The 20,854-nt window shown below is 42.7% G+C and overlaps 1 protein-coding gene across 2 annotated transcripts in view; it reads left to right on the forward strand.

The window, feature by feature from the left end:
• Positions 1-312: 312 nt before the first annotated feature.
• LOC129342423 (N-acetyllactosaminide alpha-1,3-galactosyltransferase-like) overlaps positions 313-20,854 on the forward strand; it is a 60,916-nt gene continuing 40,374 nt past the window's right edge. For both annotated transcript variants that reach the window (XM_054998184.1, XM_054998186.1), the window contains exon 1: positions 313-383. The gene's annotated coding sequence lies outside the window, so the exon portion shown is untranslated. The remainder of the gene's footprint in view (positions 384-20,854) is intronic.

Consider the following 20,854-nt stretch of genomic DNA (forward strand, 5'->3'; position numbering starts at 1 on the left):
TTATAGTACCTTCAAGTGCTTTGGGAGCTTCATGAGGGCTGCTCCTTATGATTATTTATTTACTCTGTTAACAAGTATAAGGACTGCCCCACCCCAAGTATTACGGTGTTCCCTTCCTCCCTCATCCCTGGTGCTCAAAGCCTACCTTCTCTGGACTGGCCGTTGTTGTGTGCCCCCCCCCCGCCCCCACCCATAATTGTTTTGCTTCTGAAAACAACATGTGTTTTGCACAGGAACGACACTTCCCTCAGCTATTGTGATTGCAGCTGCATCAGGAAGTGCACCTCCTCCTTCCTTTTTGCTCACAGTTTTCTTGCCTCTCTCAGATGCAGAAGTTAAATACTGAAGCTGGTCGAAGATCAGAAGGCACAAACCTCCAAAGGGTAGGTGGCTTTATATGTGCCTGTGCGGCATATCCATGAATGTAAGCATAGGTATTCGCGTTAATCAGATGTATTCTTATCTAGTTCAGGAAAGTATGGGACTACCTTTAAACTGGACAGTTCATTAGTGTAGTGGGGGGGGGGAGAGATTTATTCCGCAAGAACAAATGCAAACGTTAGCCTTATAAGTTTACTTTCAGAAATGGATGAGTGTTAATAAAGATGTATTGCTGTTGCTTATCTTTATAATCACTTTGGGGACCAATCATTTTATTTAAAGGCCAAACAGGGGTTAAAAGTTAGAAAGACTTATTTTGAATTCTCCCAGATGTTAGTCCTACACTCTAACTACTACACCACTCCGGCTCTCTATAGAAAGGAACTTTATTCCATGTTTCCGGAGGAGTTAGCCGTGTTAATCTGTAGTTGCAAAATAATAGAGTCCAGTAGCACCTTTAAGACAATTTTCAATTCAATTCAAATACCTTTAATGGCATACAACACCTTTAAGACTAACCAACTTTATTGTAGCATAAGCTTTCGAGAACCACAGCTCTCTTCAGAGCTGTGGCTCTCGAAAGCTTATGCTGTAATAAAGGTCTTAAAGGTACTACTGGACTCTTTACTATAGTCCATGTCTAGCTGTCTTTGGGTCTGCATGGGAGAAGAGACAACAGCCAGGCAACCTTGAAGGGCAGGGTTAGTTATTTGGCATCCCCCAACCAGCCCTGGTCTCTCCTGTAACTGGAATTTCAGCTTTACTTGTATAGCTATGCCCTCAGGGCCCACAGCAGCCTGCAAGAGACTGGAGGCTAGAAAAGACAGCACCATAGCAAGGTTAGTACATTTTTGTCCTCTGGCCATGATCCAAAGAGCTTCTTTAGCACAGTCAAAGTGTTAGGTATGTTTTGGGGAATGTTAGACTGCCCCCCCCCCACTTCAACCAGCAGGCTGTGATGACATTTCACAAATCTCTTTCAATTAGGGTTGGGCATTTTACCAGTCAAATATTTTCACATAAAGGCCAAGGATTTTTTCCCCCTCCCTGAAAGTATTAATGTTCATTTAGGGTGATGAAAGAGCCACATTTAACCCTCAAGAGGTTTGATTTTCATGCTAACAAAGGAGTCCATTGTTCATATGAAAGAACAAAAAAATCAACAAGCGCCCTTCTCTGAGTAGATGGGGCTGTTTTGAGAGGCAGTTGTGTTCTCTAGGCAGCAGAAAGGTTCTTCCTCCTGCTGCAGAGGTCTTCTCGGAGGCCAGTGGAAGATGCTTTTCCCCACTGCTGGTCTCCTCCCCCCCACTATTCCAGGGCTGGGGCGCAAGAAGTCCTCCCTCCTGGACTTGCTCTCCCAAAGGATGCCAGAGTAAATTTAAGAGTGGAAGCTGACACAGCGGCACTCAAATGAGAGTTGATCGATTGACCATATTTAACTGCCATTGACCCACAGTGCTTGCTTCATAACTGAGATTCCCTGCTGCTTCCAAAGAGATGGGTCACATTTGCAGAGCAGGTGCCATTTAAGAAATAGCAGCCCAAAGCCATCCTTGGGAATGGCAAACTTGTTTGGCTTTTTTTTTTTGGATCCTAGGCAGCCTCCATGTTTCCTGTAATGTGTTTTGCTGGGGTTGGGAGCGGTGATGGGGAAATGGCCCTAGCGAAATCAGCAGAGTCCATTTCCTGTCTTTCTAGAAGTTTGATGGAACAGGAGGCTGCAGAAGCACAAGGCCTTAGCTTAAGAAGTGCTTTGAGCAAAGGAAGTTTTCGTTGCTTAACGAGACCCACAGGGCAAGCTGGAAGCGCCCCGAGAAGACTAGCAAAGAAGCAAGGAAAGGGAGGTGGCTCAAAAGAGGGTCCATCAGCGAGGAAGTTTCAGGTTTAATCACAGTAGCCTTAAGGAGGGCAGCCTCAGCCTCAATCTCTCCATTGGCAATAGGTAAAAGGTAAAGGTAGTCCCCTCCCTGTGCAAGCAAGTGACCCGTGGGGAGACATCACATCATGACGTTTTCTTGGCAGACTTTTTACGGGGTGGTTTGCCATTGCCTACCCCAGTCATCTGGGCAATATGGCATGATAAGACTGCACTATCTTTCAGGGGTTGTAACAGAGTTATAATGGTTATGCAGCCTCCAAAATAAGCAACAGTTCTGGAGCTAAACCATGCCTGGATGACCGGGGGTTGGGGGAATGCACTCCATGAGGGAAAGTAAGGCAGGAGCTACACATTTAATCTATCAATCAGCATTATGGGTTGACAAAAACTAATAGCCATTAGTCTGATGAAGACAGAAATACGTGGGGGGAAATCTAGGTATGTCTGAACAGGAAAATGCCTGTGAAGTTAAAACTTTCCTCAATTCCAATTTAATTTAGGATGAAAATGCACATGGATCCCATGGTCTAAAGTTAAAAAGAATTTCTACCCTTAAATGACTATGCAAAATCAGGCATTTTGAAAATGTGCATCTAAAGAAGTAATTAAATGCTACTTTTTGAAATGCAAAGATTTGGGTCCTGCCTAGATGTTCTGTCATGGACATTTTAAATATGTTTTTCCTATTTTGCTCTGAGTGTGGGTATGTGCATAAGAAAACCCTTGCATGTTTGGAACAATATTTCACCCCTAGAGTTTCATTTTTAAACTGGCACGGTAGATTTTTCTGCTCTTAAAAAACACAACATATGCTGGGAGAAAGTTTCGTTGGTGGTGGATGGTGCAGTCGGGCATTTGTTAATGCTCGCAAACTGGCAAGCCACCCTCAATCTGAGACCATAGCCATTTCTTTGGAGAGATTCTGCTCTCCCAGAGTGCTTCAAACAAACAACAGTTCCGGGAATCTGCAATTAATAACAGTTCATTTTCCTTTATGGTGCAAAAGTGCAAATGTGCAAAGTGCAAAGATAATATACAATAAATATAGTAAATACAATAAGATCTTTTGTTTCTTATGTCCAAGTGGTCATAGAATAATAACAATGTCCAAAGGGGAATAGCATGAAAACCCAGAATAGCATAAATCCAGATTGCTGTTATTCCTTCCACTTCTCCTAACTGAGTAATAATAGCCCAACTTTGGGGTATATATAGTTAGTTTACATAGATATACGGAATGGCATAGTATGTCTATCTGCCCTTGGGTATTGTAAGTTTTATGTAAGTTTCACTATCTGATGGATGCATGATCTATGTAAGTTTTGCTGTCCTCTAGGATGTTATTTGATGGATGTAATTATGCTAATCAATCAATTTGTAACTATGTATTTAAGAGATCCCTTTTCATGTATGTTTCATGTCCACGTCATTATTTTTGTCCGTGATGTATTGAGGTTGGGAAGAATATTATGAGTAGTCACATTGGTGTATCTATTTAAATGGTGACCAGTAAGTATGTTGTTGGATTGTAAATATTTTAAAGATTTTTAAGAAATTTTGAATTTTTTTTAAAAAAAGAGTATATTCTTAAAAGATTATATTTTTGTTACAGTCCAGAATTAACTGTGCCCAGGAAGAAGTATGACCTATATGAAACGGGAATTGTATAAGATGCTCGCATAATCCCGTCGGCACATTTGGATTTTACTTCAATTTGGACTGGGGTCACCGCCCATCCAGTACTGTGACTCTCTGTTTAGTCCCCATTGTGGGTTTTCATGCTATTCCCCTTTGGACATTGTTATTATTCTATGACCACTTGGACATAAGAAACAAAAGATCTTATTGTATTTACTATATTTATTGTATATTATCTTTGCACTTTGCACATTTGCACTTTTGCACCATAAAGGAAAATGAACTGTTATTAATTGCAGATTCCCGGAACTGTTGTTTGTTTGTAGTCTTTACTATCCAGGCATTTCCCTTGTTCTGCTCATCACTCCCAGAGTGCTTAGCAATGCAGGAGGGGAAAGGACCAATTGTGCATGGGAAGGGAAGGGCAATGGGGCCTGCGTAAACTGACATGGGTCTGCCATTTGAATATCTCACTCTCCTTTGCCTCTGAGTCTCTCCACACAAGACGTCTGACACATGAAGAACACGTGTCGGGAGCTGCAATGTTAGCCAGGAAAGGTAGTTTAAAAAGACAGAACCAACAGCAGGGCAGAGACTTTGCTATACACTGCAGCTGTGTGAAGGGGCTGTGAAATGCCAGAAGGTAAACTTCAGCCTAATATAACCTCTCCTGGTCCAAGCCCAGCTCTGGAAGGCAGCTCCTGCCCATTTCCATTCTTCGTAGCCCACTGGTTGCAATCCCACACAGTTTGGGACTGGAGAGGTGAAATTGACAGAGCCTCAGGGGAGGCGAAGATGAAATTAACAAACCCTCTGAGGAGCAATCTCCACCAGCTCGGTCTTTTAAAACTACCCTTCCCAGCTAACATTGCATCTCCCTACACTTGATGAACACGCGCTGAGGCATCTCATATAGAGAGACTCACTTATGATCCCCAGAATCCTAGCACTGGCCAATCAAATGTTTTCCCTTGCAAAGGAATGAGAGCCATTCATGATTCAGGATGTGACCACTTGGATTTGCCAATATTGCAAGTGCAGTTGAATCAACTGCGGCAATGGAGTGGAAGTTTGCATCACCAAGTTAAACTTTGAAAAGTAGGCTGCAATCCCATGAGCAGTTCTGAGAGAATGAAGTCCAGTGGTATTTATTTAGCCTTCCTTTCGAGTAAATATATTTTGGATTATTCTGCATGTTTCTGAAAGCAACACTTCTTTACTAGGTTAAGGTGGTGGGGCTGAAGCTATCTTAGAAGCTAGGCCCCTCACCTGAGCTGTGTTTGGGGAGGTGGGATGAAAGAAATGAAAAGGGAACACTGTGCATGCTCAGAAGCTCCCTCTTCTTTTTAATTCCTTGAACCCTGCCATTTGAAACAGTTTCCAAGGTTGAGTTCAACATCAGATGACAAGAGTGAGTCAAACATCTGATCTGGCACCATAGTGGAGAACAGCACTAGAACAAAACTTAGTTTAAGCTGCTGGGAGCAGAAAGAGTGAGCACAAGGGAGAATTCTCAGCTCAGGCAGAAGAGAATGGAGAAAAGCCACCACTCCTGGCCAAAACAGGTCTCTAGAAGTAAAAATGCTTTTTGCCAGGATTCTCTTCACAATTCTTTGTTTTCCTTTGAAAAGAAGAGAGGTTTTCAACTGGGGTCAGTAAGATTATGTTTAAACATGTTCCAAGTTTTCTGGTTTCAGAAGATTCTCTTAAATCATAGGAGGAAAGTAAGGCCAGGCAAATTGGAATAAGTTTTTACCAGTTGTGATTGGATGGCAGACTTTGTTCTGGTTGTGTCTAGCCCAGTTGCAAAGCCAGCTCAAAGTATCACTTGCAGCAGTGTGAGTTCAAAAACTATAAAATCCTTTGTGGTGTTGTGAAGGTGCTAGAATGGAATTCCAGTTATGCCATTCAGTGAGAGCGCTGAGATAGTTTTGACCCCTTGCAATTCCTGATGTGTAATTCTGTCCTCTGTTTGAATCACAGTCTGATTAGAAATTGCTAGCAGCACTCTTGAACACTAAAAAAAAGTTCACTTTTGGTCAAACCCTCAAAGTTGAACTATATTACAAAGGTTTTGTGCATTTGAATGTATGTGAGCAATGCAAACAATTATATATATATAATCATTTGAAAAAAGGTGCTTTTCTTAGTGGTCTCAATTCTGCTGGGGTCTGTGTATGATTGACAGCAGCCATGGCGTTGGGGTGGAACTACATGGTTTCTCTCCCTAGTATTCCAGTCTTGTTCATTCTGCTTGTCTGATGACCCAAACAGAACACATTAATGTTAACCACACGGTCAAAGCTGGGTCACAAATACCTTTTATATTCTTGCATTGCCACCTGAGAACTGTAGTTCAGACCAGTTGTGTACCAACTTGATGAATACCACTAATTGTCAAAGAGCAAAAGCAATAGACACCCTCAAAATGTAGCTGATTTTAAGTTATGCTGCCTGTCCATGGGGCATACATCATCCAAGCAAACCAGTAAATTCTGAATATGCCCCAACGGTGGCTGCCTAACCAGCCTTTATGCTGAATGCTGCCAACTGCACAGATGTACAACACTTCAAAAACTGTTTGTTTTAAATTGAGAACAAATCACCAGTGCAACCAAGTAAGTCTCAGTCTTTCTCTGTAACCATCAAGATGTAGTTAGTTAGCTATTCTTTATTTTCTTACCAAATGTACCCTTTTCCCTGATACGCAGTAAAAAGTATTTTTCTAGAGCTAAAACCACAGAAGACTGTCTACTTATTTCTAATGTGCTAATATTAAACTCTGCAACTTCTTTCTTTTTAATTTCACACCAACACACTGGAGTGGTAGAATGTTGATAATGTAGAACTGGAATAGGTGCAACCAAAATGATTAAATGGTTGAAGCACCACCCTTATAAGGAAATGCTGCAGAGTTTGGGGTTTTTTAGTTTAAGATGACTTAGGAGGGACATGATGGAGATTTATAAAATTGTGGATGATGCAGAGAAAGTGGATGGAGAGAACTTTTTCTGCCTCTCCCAAAATATGTGGACTCAGGGCCATGCGTTGAAATTGACAGGCATGAGATTCAAGACAGAGGAAAAGGAAGACTTTGTCACTCAACGAATAATTAACTTGTAGAACTCACAGCCACAGGATGTCATGACAGCTGCTAACTTAGGTGGCTTTAAAAGGGAATTTGACAAATTCATGGAGGAAGGGCCTATCGACACATACTAGTAAAGATGACTAAAAGGAACCTCAATGATCAGAGGCAGTGTACCTCTGAATGTTAGTTGTTGGGTGGACAACAGCAGGGCAGGGCCCTTTACTCCTGCTTGTGGGTTACCCAGAGCATCTAGGTGGCCAATGTGTGAAACAGGAAGCTGGAGTAGAGGGACACATCTTTGATTGATCCAGTAGAGTCTTATGAGAAAGCCAGTACCTTTTCCTGCTTGCAGTATTAGAACTAGGCTTCCTAGCTCCAGGTAGGGAAATATCTGGAATTTGTGGGGGCGGGAAGCCTAGGGAGGGCAGGGTTTGGTGAGGAGCTAGAGCTCAATAGGTTATAATCCCATAGAATCCACTGCCTAAAGCAGCCCTTTTTTCTGGGGGAACTGATCATTTGTTGCCTGGAGATCAGTTGTAATTCCAGGAGCTTTCCTGCCACCACTTGCAGGTTCGCAACCCTAGAAGTTCTTGATAGAACAATTTAATGAAATAGGTTCAGACTTGACCAAGAAAGTATGTATTCACACAGTGCACAACTTAATTCATGGACCAAGACTACTAAAAATACTTTAAAAATTATCACATTTCAAGAACGTCAGCCATGGCATTTAAAGAACATCCATTATCCATTCCAAAGGTGACATATATATCTGAGCAACAGCAGGGGTTCAGACAGAGTTCAGCCAGTCCCTGCCTCCGGTTGCCAAGGGAATTGATTGCAGGTTCCAGATTGTCTGGCTTGACAAACAGCAACGAACAGCAATGAATGAGGCTTGCAACAACCACCTGTTTGTTTAGAATGGGGCCTCATGAACAGGTTGTTCGCGAACAGCTGATTGGGCTGTTGGTGACTTTTTTAAGTTCGTATTGCTGTTCGTGCCCATCTCTACTCAGAAGTCTACTGTCTCTGAATATGGAGGTTTAATTTAACTACCATTACTAATAGCCTTTGGTATCTTTACACAAGACAACTTACACAGATAGGATCAAGTGAAAGTTCTTACCCATGTTCTCTCATTGTGGATACACGTGCACTGCTAGGGAGACAGTACACCTGAATATAAGACCACACAGGAAGTAAGTCACTTGAGTGTATTGTGTAAGACGTCTTGTGTAGAGAACCTATGTCTAAACTTTTTCCAGTTTAGATGACCAGCTCTTCCATGCCAGCCTAGTGGAGTGGCTAGAGTATCCGAGCAGGATCAGGAAGGCTCAGGTTTGAATCCCCACTGTGTCATGAAAGCTCATTGGTTGACCTCAGCCACTCACACCTTCTTGGCCTAACCTACCTGTTGTGGGCTTAAAATGAAGGAGGGGAGGGAACAATGTTGCCAGCTACTTTAGATCCCCAGGGGAGAGAAACTAGGGGAGTAACTAACTAAAAATGAAATAAAGAAGTCCTCCACATGAGCAGCAAAGGAATCTGGCAGTTTTGGCATTATTTTCACTTTTACAAGGAGGAAGTAAAAGATTCAAGCAGGACCCCACACGCTGTGGCTTGGCCGCAACTCTGGCTTGCTGGCTTCTTGGAAACTGCGTATCTGAGCTCAAACTCATGTTCTAAATTGACTGGACATTTTTAGACTGACAGATCTGGAGTCAAAATCACAACTTAGGCAGATTTGGTTTTTTGGTTCTTCTGTGAGAGAAGCCTTTCAGACGTGGGGTCATTATGAGACAGAAAGGATTACTGAGAAGCTTCTCTCCTCCACTGGTTTTCTTTCTTGTAGGTTCCAATTCACTTCCAACCCACTGTGAAAAACAAACCCCTATCTCATACTTTGCAGCATTTCAGAACTGAAAATATGAGTGCCCTTGTGCACACCTCTTGTTTTCATAGCAAGGCTCACTGCAGAAAACCCCCTGTATGGGGTGGTGATGGCTCTTCTCTGCCTGTATTCTCTTTTCCGCCTTTTGTGGATTTTGAAGTAAGGGGATACCCGTCAATTGTCCACCACTGTTTCTGTCTTTTACAGCGGAGGGATATTTAATTTCAGAATAGATCTGCTTTTGCTTATTGCAGAACAGCTGTGATTCAGCACATCCAGAAGTGTTTCCTACCTGAGGAGTCATGGTCACAGGGTGGTGAATGCAGGAAAGCCAGAGGGCACTGAAGCCCAAACCATGCAACAAAAACAATTTCCAAGAAGGCAGGTCCAAAATCTTCTCTGAAGAGGGACAAAAAAGGGCAATGAGTACATTTATTAAAATATTTTTATCTCCTCTTCCTCAAGAAAGGGTCAGAACAGACATGAAGATCTGAACAGACCTACATCTCTAGGTGATATTAAAATCGCAAATTTGCAAATATGATCTGGAGATGGCAGTAATCTTTTCACCTGCACTCTGCTCACAGAATCACCCCATCCCATGGAGGCAATTTATATTTTAAAAAACAGCATAAGGCAGTTTTGGATTCCTTGCTACCTCTAGTCTGACCATGATTTTTCAGGAATCAGAAGCATCCCCCAATAAGGATAAGTGCTGTGGGTGATTGCTAGTCCAGTTTGTGGATTCACTTCCTGCTGGAAATGCAGGAAGGAAGGAAGCAAGATAACTCCTTGGGCTGTTACTCCCTCTAGGTTCCCCCCTCCTAGAGCAATGGTTCTCAGGCTGTGGGCCGGGACTGAAACAATGGGCTGCAGTTCTTTTGCAGGCAAGTCAGCAACTTTGTGTCTGCCTCTGCAGCTTGAGGGAAATGGAAATGTAATAGAGTCTGTTGCTCAGTAATACTGTATGCAGTATGCAGTAATGCAGGAAGCTCCCCAAAGAGCTCAATACAGCAAAATCCCTTTGTGGAAGTAACCAAAGTTGGTGCTATTTTAGCATCTATTAAACTTTTCTAGATTCCTGGAGGTTACTGGCTGCCAGCTTTACCCCAAAAGAAATAATGATTTAGCTGAGCTATATAACTCAAGCCTGAATCCCAAATAGGTTTTGTTGATCTCTTTTCACTTGGGGAAGGCAAATCATGACCAAATCATCTCCCGAGCTTGTGGGATTGTGAAGAGGTTCTAACCTACCAATCCCTTTTCCCTGGGTGTGTGCAACCACAGCCCCATGGTTATGCAGGGATTATTTTGAATTTCTCCTCCCTGCTGTTTCAACCTCTCAGTTCTGTTTCACTTCTCCCTTGTACAAAACAAAGCCATGATTCTATACATTCATGTGGTTTCCTCACACTGAATTTTCTGTGTAAACTACAAATGTTGCAATGTTATTCGCCTAGAAAAACAGCGCTATTACACAATGTACACCTGTTGCTCTTATTAACGTTGACTGACTTATTAAAATGTTTACATTTCACCTTTCAATAGAGATAGAAGCATACAAAGTGCCATTGTACATAATAAATTCCATCTAAATTGCATATAAAACCCAGACAACCTGCATACCATACCAATGAATCTATAAAATTAACAGCGAAAAATCAATATGAATTGAAACATGGTTAAAAAGACAAAGAAATAATGGGCCACAGTCACTCATTCCTTGTGTTCACGGTAATTAGAGGCAAGCTCTTCTAAGCATGTGCAGAATGCTTCTCCCCTCACAGCTTATAAAATGAGGAGAGAAGGGTTCTAGAGAAAAGAGTGTGGGTTCTGGCACTCCTCTCGTTCCAAATCAGGATACAGCAACGAGAGGGGTCAGTAGTGTATAAAAAGTGGTGGTGAGGCTCTTTGTTAAAAACGCATTTGCACTGACTGTTATTTGGATCATCGCTCTGCAATTTAAACAGGTAAAAAGCAGAGTGGAATCAGAGCTTTTTGCAGCTTTAAAATCTACATTTTAAAGGGTTTTTCTAAAATGCATTTGCTGCAAAATATTGCAGACTAAAAAAGTCGGCTGTGCTGAAACGGCCACTGTGCTGCTTTGTCCCATTCCTGCATAATGTACATGAGGTGCATGAAAAGCAAGTCTGAACTGGGTCTTCTGAACAAGAAAGAGAGAAAGACAGGTGAGGGAAAACAAACTTAAGATTTGGGCACCTCCACTCGGAAGCCCTTTAGATATGAAAAATTCAGGGCTTTGTTGAGTCATCAGATTAGGGTGAATGGACAAAACCTCTTTTGATTGAGGAAGAACAGGTTATTATTTCACCTATTCCTAACCGAATTACTAATAAAAATGCCCTTGGTTGGAATATTAAAGGTAGGGGCTCCCTTAGCCAACGGAGCTCCTGCTGTTGCTTCCACCTGCCCTATCTTGAGCTTGGGTAACTGGCTTCCTGTGGTGGCAGTGGTTCCTGCCCAAATAGCATGGGGTAAAGGTAGGAGGGGCACTGACTGTAAGGTAGGATTGCCAGGTCCCCTTACCTTTCCAGCAGGAGTGGGGGACCTGGCACTCAGTCATGGAATGCCCTCGTGCACTCGCACTCCTGGCACAGCACAACGATGTCACTTCCAGGACTGACATAACCGTGCAGGCTGCAGGAGAGCTCCCATGCTTCACACCAGGCCAGTTCTTAAAGAACTGGCTGCTTGGGGCCCAAATCAGCCTGGCACAAAGCGTAGGAGCACTCCCACGGCCTGTGTGATGAGATCCCTCCTGGGAGTGACCTTGTCATGCCGTGCTGGGAGCATGCCCCAGAAGGCCTGTTCCTGCCCCCCCTCCCCGTCGACCAGATGAGTGGGGAGCAGAGGCTGGGAGCAGGGGGTTCCCTGCCCCCACGGGGGACCGGCAACCTTGTTGTGAGGCCCCATCTGAACTTTTGCCAAGAGCCACAGAGTCACTAAGATTGCCCCTGATTGAAGGCCCAGTCTACGCATGAAGCACAGCGAGGTGATAAAGTGATGGTAAATGCAGATTTAACAGATGGATTATTTGACATCCTTTGTGGTTCTGGATTTTGCTACAGATCGACATGGCTTTTGGGAGGGGAGAGATACTAGTTGAGATCCTATAACCAGAGATGCTGCAGGTTTAATCTGGGAATATTTTAATATGATATCCAGGGAGGTTGCACCAGAATAAATTTATGATACTGCTTGCGGATAGAAATAAACGGGTAATGATACAAACGGTAAAGTTTATATCACCTCGGTTTTAAAGATTAAGTCAAAATCCTCAGTTATTAATTTGGCTGATGGATAGTCTGTTAGCTTATACTGGGTCTGATATGTTACTGTAGGAATAGCAAGTTATTGTTAATTTTGTACTTTTTGCTACTAAAGCTCCTGATTTTAAATATCTGTTATGTATTTTGTTTTAATGGATATTTTAAGGGTTCAGTTTGTTGAGTGATTATGTGGACTGTTTTCTTTTAATGTTGTTTGGTAAGGCTGTGAGCCAGCCAATGCAATAAAGTTTATGATGATATTGAAGATAATCTGGGCCTTCCGCTTTCAAAGCCTGCGCACGGCGGTGTCATGGTCCCTGTCCAAAGGCTGAGTGTGCATTTGTGTGCTCTTCTTAAATTCTTCTTAAATTCCTACAATCCATCTCCGGAATTCTGAATTGTGTAGCAGGGGTAGCCCGCCAAGCCAAATTTGGACAATTATCTCTTGAAGTTTGGATGAAAGCTTTCCCCCTAAAAGTTAAAATCATACAACTCCAACATCAAGGAGGACTACCTTGGCTTGATTAGAGAGGACTCTTTTATTTCCCAATGGGATAAACTTGTAGAGCAATGACTTCAGCTCCTTAATCTTTCCTTGAACTCCTTCCATTCAGTCATCACCAGATAGGAAGCTATGAGCATGATTGAAAAAATGAAAATGAAATCCTGCCCTCAAGTTATAGCTGACTTATGGCAACCCCTAGTGGGGTTTTCATGGCATGAAACTGAGGTAGTTTGCCATTGTCTGGCTCTGCAACTCTAGTGTTTGTTGGAGGTCTCCCATCCAATTACTAACCAAGGCCAACCCAGCTTAGTTTCTGAAATCTGACAAGATCAGGCTCTTCTGGGTGATCCAGGTCATAGCAAAGAACAGTTTATTTAGGTATGATTATAACAGTATGATTTGTAGAACATGATGTGTTTGTTCTATTCAGTTTCTTGGTATTCTGTTCCTGACTATTGCTCATATTTGACTGTTTCTTGATGTAAACACACCTAAATGCCTTATCATCTATAGTTCTGCAAGCTAGGTATTGTAGGGTACCATCTTCTGAGAGAGAATGCAACTGTAGTGTAGTGTGGACACTCTGTATCACCTGACTTTTGAATGCAGCTATTTTTCTGAGGTGAGGATCTTTTAATTTTACCTTTGCTCCAAAATATAGATCATATGGAGACATTACCTCTTTTATTAGAAGATAAAGTAGACCCATCACTTTCTCAGTTGTGAAATTTTATGCGCTTGTGATTGATTTTTGCAACCATTTGAATGTAGTCTAGTTTTTATATTTTAGTAGTCTGCTTAAAACTAGTAAGTTAAGAAGCCGTATGAGGTGGAGATAGAGACAGAGGACAATAGCTGGTGAGCTAACCTATTATTCTCCAGCCTAGATTCCTGTACCTTTCCAGTTCTGCTCTCTTTTAAAACTGTTGTATCCTAAGCATGGGATTAAAGACATATTGCTTTGGAGAAACCACCACTGAACTTTGTTGGACATACTTCTGAACAAACATAAGGTGTTGATCACTCACATGAGTTTTGGGACTCACCAAAATTACACAACACATTGCTCAAGTGTTTGAGTTCTCCAGACCACTTAATCAGGTAGGATGCTAAACACACACACACACACACACACACACACACACACACACACCACATGCCCTACTTTTAACATCCTGCCTCTTGAAGAGTTCTGGAGAAGAGCGTGCGCAATGCTTTCAGTTATTTTGGTTGGTCCAGACAAAAAAGTATTATGTAACATACAGTTTAGGGTTTCAGGAAGCAAAAGCTGAGAAAGATCTTCCTCTGCCTTAGAACTTGGAGAAGCACGGCCAATCACAGGGCTGACCTAGACAGGCCAAAGCTCTGACTTTACGGAAGGCAGTTTCGTGCATTCATGCAAGCACACTGACTTGCAAAAAACCCACATCGATTCTGGTGGATTCATTCATTCCCCTTCAAATACATTTAAGATTACTAAGAAACCAAAAGCAGTCAAAGCATCATCAAACAGGCTGGTAGAAAACTTGCAAAAAACCTGATCTTGCATGCTATAGAGTTCATCAGAAGACCTATGAAGCCATGGTGATATCAGCAAAGAAACATCATTTCTCAGCAACCATTGCATCAGCTAATTCACAACCATTAAAGTATCTTGACATCTTCTGACTTCTAAATCTGAACCTTTGCTGTCACAGGAACAGGCAATTAGCTGTGACACCTTTGTAGTTTTTAGTTGGTAAAATAGCACAAGTACTCTCTGATCTGGATGCTTGGTGTTAATATAGGTGAAACAGAATAAGTGCTTAATACATCACCCAGTCCACTTGTGGACCATTTTGACCCAGTTGCAGTGATGATGAATGAGCCCTTGATTTCTATTATCAATCGGTCCCTGACTCAAGGTCAAGGCACCTTCCCTCAGCTACTCAAAGAGGTGGTTTCCCCCCCGCTAATTAAAAAAACATCCCTGTACAAAATGATGTGGCCAATTATCCCCAAGTCAGCCCTTTTAGGGCAAAGTGATGAGACAGCAATAGCTGACCAACTCCAGGTCTTCTTGCATAACTCCAGACCTTTTTCAGTCTGCTTTCAGACTAGTCTATGGGGTGGAAACAGCTCTGGTGGCTTTAGCTGATTACCTCCATCTGAATGTAGATGAAGCTAATGTTTCTTTGTTCTCCTTCTGGCTCTATCTGCAGCCTTTGATATAGTAGATGATGCTATCCTGTTGAGGTATTTGTAGACAGAAGTAGGAATCAGGGAAATGTGCCTTGGACTAGTTTAAATTGTTTTTCATGGAACAGATGCAAATGGTGACTGTTGGAGACAAGCTATCTTCAATGTGAGAATTATCTTGTGGAGTTCCACAGACCGCAATTGTATCCTCCATGCTATTCAACCTCTATGTAACGCCTTTAGGAGAAATCATTCGTAGCTTTGGCCATCAGATTAAATTTTTGTTAAGCGTTATTTCTTTAGTACATTTTTACCCTGCCGCTCCTCTGAGAAGCTCAGGCCAGCATATATTAGTTTCCCCATCTCCATTCTTACCCTTACAACTCTGTAAAGTAGGTTACCACAAAGTTAGAACGACTGACCCAAAGTCACCCAGTAGGCTTCTCTCAAATTCATGGCAAGTCTAACAATACCAGCTAGATCAAGCTAGGTAGCCACGTTAGTCTGTCTATAGCAGGAGAAAAGAGCAAGAGTCCAGTAGCACCTATAAGACTAACAAAATTTGTGCTAGGGCATGAGCTTTCGTGAGCCATGGCTCACTTCTTCAGATATATACCTGCTAGCCATGACAGTCCAATGGATTCTCCCTGTTTTGAGGTTGAACACTTATAAACACTAGATAGGCAATCAAGACCTTGCTACAGTGTCCAGGGCCATTTGGCTGGCTAACTGAATAATGGACTTTAGTCCAATCCTGCCAAGCAAGTTGTATTTTTTTAAAGCTGCATACGGGAATGGGGATCTAGTGTTTGCTTGTGAAACATTTCTAGAGGCTGCCCGTCTCTTATCACCTTCCTTAGCTTAGCTCTCCTTTTTATCTATCCAACCCCGAAGCTCAGTTGCTTCACAGCTCCCCGCCCTCTTGCCACTGCCCCAGGAGAGTGGATTACTCTACACATTTATTTTGCAGCAAGAGACCAAGGCCAGGAGGTACCAGGCCCAACATTGAGAAGGGCACTTAACAAAAGTAAGGTTGGTGTGCTTGTGGGACAGGGCTTTCTCAGAGTCTCTCTACACAAGAAGACATCTTATACAGGGATGCTTAAGTGGAAGATCTTACACTTTTTCTCCCATTGTGGACACGCATGCACTGCTAAGGAGACAGAGTACACTTGAATATAAGACCACACAGAAAGTAAGTCACTTGAGCATCCCCGTGTGAGATGTCTTGTGTAGAGAGACTCTCAGTTGTTGCTGCCAGGTGGTGGAACTTCCAACCAGAGGAGGTTCTCCATGCCCTCTAGCACCTGAATTTTAAGTCTTTTGAGGGCGTTTTGTACTTTCTTTTATCCTGGCAATGTTTTAATCTAAACTATTGGCCTATTTTATAGCCACTTGGGGCTTCTACTGATTTTAAGACCCTGTCATTAAACAGTTATTTTCTGAATCTGCATTTTATTGCTGCTTTAAAGGTGCTGTTAGTTGCTGTTGCTGTTGTTTTAGATTGGCTGTCTATGCATTTTTGATGTGCCTGCCATTTTAAACTGTCAATCTTCTGCTCTAACATGGCCACTTTGTGTGCTTGTTCACAGGGGTAGAAAAATAGGATTTTAACATCCTAAACTAAATAAATAAAAGATACAGAGAATGAATGTGGAGGGTGGGGGGGCTGCTGGGCTGTCCTTTGTTTTTATGGGGTTTGTGCAGGAAGACTTCTAAGCACCCCAAACTTCAGGGCAGTGGGGTGGTGGCAACTGGACTCCTCTTTCCTAGGCACCAAAACTCTTGCATTTCCCAGAGTCCTCAGGGATTCAGGGTATAGAAGTGGACAAAAATGATGCAGCTGATGCTTTTTGTTCTTGCATGAGTTTTCAGCCTCACCTGTTACTTGCAACTGCCCCATGCTTTTGGAGCCATGGAGCTCATTTGCCACATGTGTTAAAACTTATATTGATAGTCAGTTCAGGATTTATTGCGTTGGGCCAAAGGCCATTGCAAACAATACAACAGTAGCAAAAATATACAAATAAAATATACAATACAAGCTGAATAAAACACTATAAAAGTTACACGATTGTGCTTGCAGCCTATTGACAGCCCTGTGCAGTCACACGACCTTCTCTCGAATTTTCCCTGCTGCAAGGGCAAAAAGAGCGACCTTGTACGAGGTCTCTGGGTCCACATCTGCTAATACTGCAATAATGTTTTCATTATCTTGTCTGGGTCCCAAACTGGCTAAGATTGGGCTTAGAAATTTCTTTCTAGCGGATGTGTAGAGTGGGCAGTGTAGCAGATAGTGACACAAGTCTTCTGGCTCGGAGCCTCCGCACAAGCAGAGGCGCTGAGCAACCGGGATCTTGGAATAATGAAACTTATATTGATATTACTTGGAACCTTAATTTGCAAAAACTGCTTATGAACAGACATGGGCCAGGATGCTTTTTCTCATCCCTGGATTTTTTTAACCCCATATATTAAAAATTCAGGATAAACTAACAGGTTAGGGTGAAAATTTGCTTTAAATTTTTTGTTTCAGGCAACTTTTCTATGTGAATGGCTGCTGTTTCACTTCTGGATATATCTTGAGGAAATTTTCATTATCTGCATTCTGGTTCCACTTCTGGACTTCAATGCTGTTCTTGTTTTATAGAACATTCTTGTGGCCACTTTATTTTTTAGTACACTTTAACTTGTCCTTCCTCCAAGAAAGTCCCATACATCGTCGTCGTCGTCGTCCCCCCCGCCCCCCGGTAACTTTAGCCTCTTAATAACCATGTGTTAAGATGAAGGAGACTAGCTGGCCCAGCAAGCTTCATTCATGGCAGAGTGGAGATTTGAACCATAACCTGACACTAACCACTGCACTACACCTTCAAGACTAATGAGCTCACTGCAGCAGAGGATTTTGCAAGCCAGCCCCTCCTTGGTCCAATCCGGGATTAGAAATAGACAGTTGTGGCTGGAGGTGGGAAGATGTTCTTACAAAGTAAGGCCAGAAGCCCCAGCTGCCCAAGAGATGGGTATGCTATATTATATTAAGGACCTATAAAGAGTGTCACACTTTGGGTTCAATGCACCTTAGGGGCAAGAAGACCTGTCATACCACATTCCCCTCTTTGCCCGTCCTCATAATTAGCTATTTTTTAAATTCCCTTTCATATACCACTAAAGGGTGCTGTCTCTTTAATTAGAGTCTGTAGTACCTTCCATAGGTTGGAAGCCTGCTTGTTGGCCCCACCTCACCTACAGAGCAGCTCTGCCTGGTGTTGCTCATGCTGCCTGGTCCTCTCTGTCTCCAGCCCCTTTCTTGAGAGCTGTCTCTTCCCTTGCCCTGCCTTTGACAGCCTTCTTTCTTTGCGGTCTGTCCTCCTCTCCCAGATGGGACTACCTTTTCATCAGGTTCCAGCCTAGGGAAGAGGAGGCTGCCCCACCTGCTGCAACCCTGCCTTGCCCTTGTCTGCTGTGAAACTCACCTGGGCTGCCAGCGGTCCAGAGCTTATGTGTGGTTCTCCTCACTCGCACAGAACCTTGCTGGATCAGAGCGGTGGTCCATCTAGTCCTTCATTCTGTCTCATGCTCAGCACCAACCAGTTATTCTTGAGGGCCAAAAACAGACCATAGAGGCTGAGGCACTTCCCCCAGTGTTGCTTCCTAGCCCTGGTAGTCAGAGGTTTACTGCCTTTGATTGTGGAAGCTCCTTTTAGTCACCATGGATGGTAGGCACTCATGTATCTGTCTTCCATGAATGTATCTAATCTCTATGCTTGTGGCCAACACTACATCTTCTAGCAGTGAGTTCCACATTTTAATCCCTTGTTGGATAAAAGAGGACCTCATTTTGTCTGTCCTGAATCTATTGTCCATCCACTTCACTGGATGAATGAGTATTTTAGGGGCAGGGGAGTCTCTCTAGCCACTCTTTCTACCTCACGCATAATTCTGTAAACCTTTACCATGTCTTCCCTCAGTCATCTTCTTCTTAAACTGAAAAGGCTAAAGTCTCTTAAGCCTTCACAGTGCATGGATAGGAAGATCCACTCAGAGTCAACCATTTCATCAGCATGGGAACAGACTCTGAGGAATCAGCAAAGTCAGATTTGTGGGAATGAGCTAGTCACTCCCAGCTTCTAACCAGCTGTAATTAGGGAGAGTCCATTTTGTATATCAATTTCAATTCAGCAGTTTCATGTTGATGAAGTAAATAGTGGCAATCTTCCTGCTGTCTGGAAGTTGCTGTGCATACCTCATACTGAGATGCAGAAAAGCAGCTAAAGAATAGGATACAAAGATAGCAGCAATCTGGCTTCTTCTCTGCCCCACTTCCCAACAGAAGGCTTTATCAAGGATTGGAAGGAAAGAGATGGTGGGGGCGGGGAATGAAAAACTTTTATTTATAGGCAAGCATCGTTAAATTCCTGTGGGTGAGCCTTAGGGTTCTGTAGCCAAAACAGGGTCCCAGAGGAGTGTGAATGGGGGGCATTTACCACATAAAGCACAGAGCCACCCTTATGTTGGAACTAGTGTTGTGGTTGAAAAGCAGGCGTAAGCTGCACTTTGGGGGTCAGGAAGTGCTCAGATCTAGGAAGTTCTTAGTTCAAATTTCACCTCTGCCAAAACTCCCCAGCTAGCTGTGGGGAAATCACCTCAAGCTTTGTAACTTGGGGACAATTTCTTGCTAAAATCAGAGAGGCCCTTGAAGTGGGTGGCAGCTAGGCTTGCCAGGTCCTCCAATGGGGAGGGAGATTCCCCACTCCCAGCCTTTGCCCCCTGCTGCCAGTCACTTGGCCGGTGGGGGAAAAATGTTCCAGGGAACAGGCCCAGGAGGCAAAAAAACTCCCAGGCCAGCACACAACAGAAATGCTCCCGCCGGCCATGTCATCACTTTTTTAAGTGCCACCACTGCACCTGGATAGCAGGTATGCTCCCATGCATCACAGGGACCCAAATTTCCCATGTGAAAAAAACTTCCAGGTAAGTGTCAAGTTCATCCCCCCTCCCATTGGGTGGGTAAGAGGGCCTGGCAACCCTAGTGGCAACTAGGTAAAAGGCCTTCTCTGTGGGGGCACCAAGGTTGCCAGCCTCCCAGTGGGAATACAAAACAAGCAAGAGAGTATCGCAATATCAGGAACTACAATACCAAAAACAATTCGCGAAATCTTACTAAATATAAGTCATAAACAAGAGTCAAAAAGGTAATTATTCATGTATATTCACAAAGCTTTTGGATGAACAAGCAAGTTGCTCTTTCACCAAATTAACAAGGCACTGCTCTTTTAAAGTGGCATGTGCAAATGAACCATCATTATTCAAATCTCAAATATACAATAAACTATTCTTACTAAAGTGCATGTGCTTTAGTCTTCATTAAACATGAAAGACTTCAAAAAGAGTTCATATTGCACCACCATAATAAAGTGCTGAGTTAATTCATCGTAAGTCCATAGAACTTGGTTTCATTATCCATGCACACTCAGTCCTTGTTGAATAAATTCAATTGCTTAGTTCAGAGGATGTCAGTAGGTCCTTCAGATACAGGGTGAGCCATGAATATAAACGAATAATTTCCCATTTGACTCTTGAGAAAATAATTATGTGAATTATATTTATTACTTGGTTATGGCTCATATTTAATAAGATTTTGTGAAGTGTTTTTCATCTTCCATTTCCCACCAGTGCTCTGAGAGATGATGGAAGAATTTTTTTAATTACTAGAGTGAACTGATATCACTTCCGTGTTTTGCCCAGAAATGATGTCATGCTATCCCCAATGGTCTCCCTCCATGTCCCTGACCCCCTGATTTCCTGCTGGTTGCACGGTCATAGCAAGACAATTCAGAGAGTCACGGCTGTATAGACAAAACAAAAAAAATAATGCTGTGACTTACTTACTAAAGCAAATCTTAAAGATACCATAAATCTAGATTAGACCAATTTCTACTGTTCTTTATACAATGTAATCATGAACAAAAGAAGGCATACAGGTCTATATCAACCGGCAATA

The sequence above is a fragment of the Eublepharis macularius genome, chromosome 14, assembly GCF_028583425.1.
Source record: "Eublepharis macularius isolate TG4126 chromosome 14, MPM_Emac_v1.0, whole genome shotgun sequence".
Classification (NCBI taxonomy): Eukaryota; Metazoa; Chordata; class Lepidosauria; order Squamata; family Eublepharidae; genus Eublepharis; species Eublepharis macularius.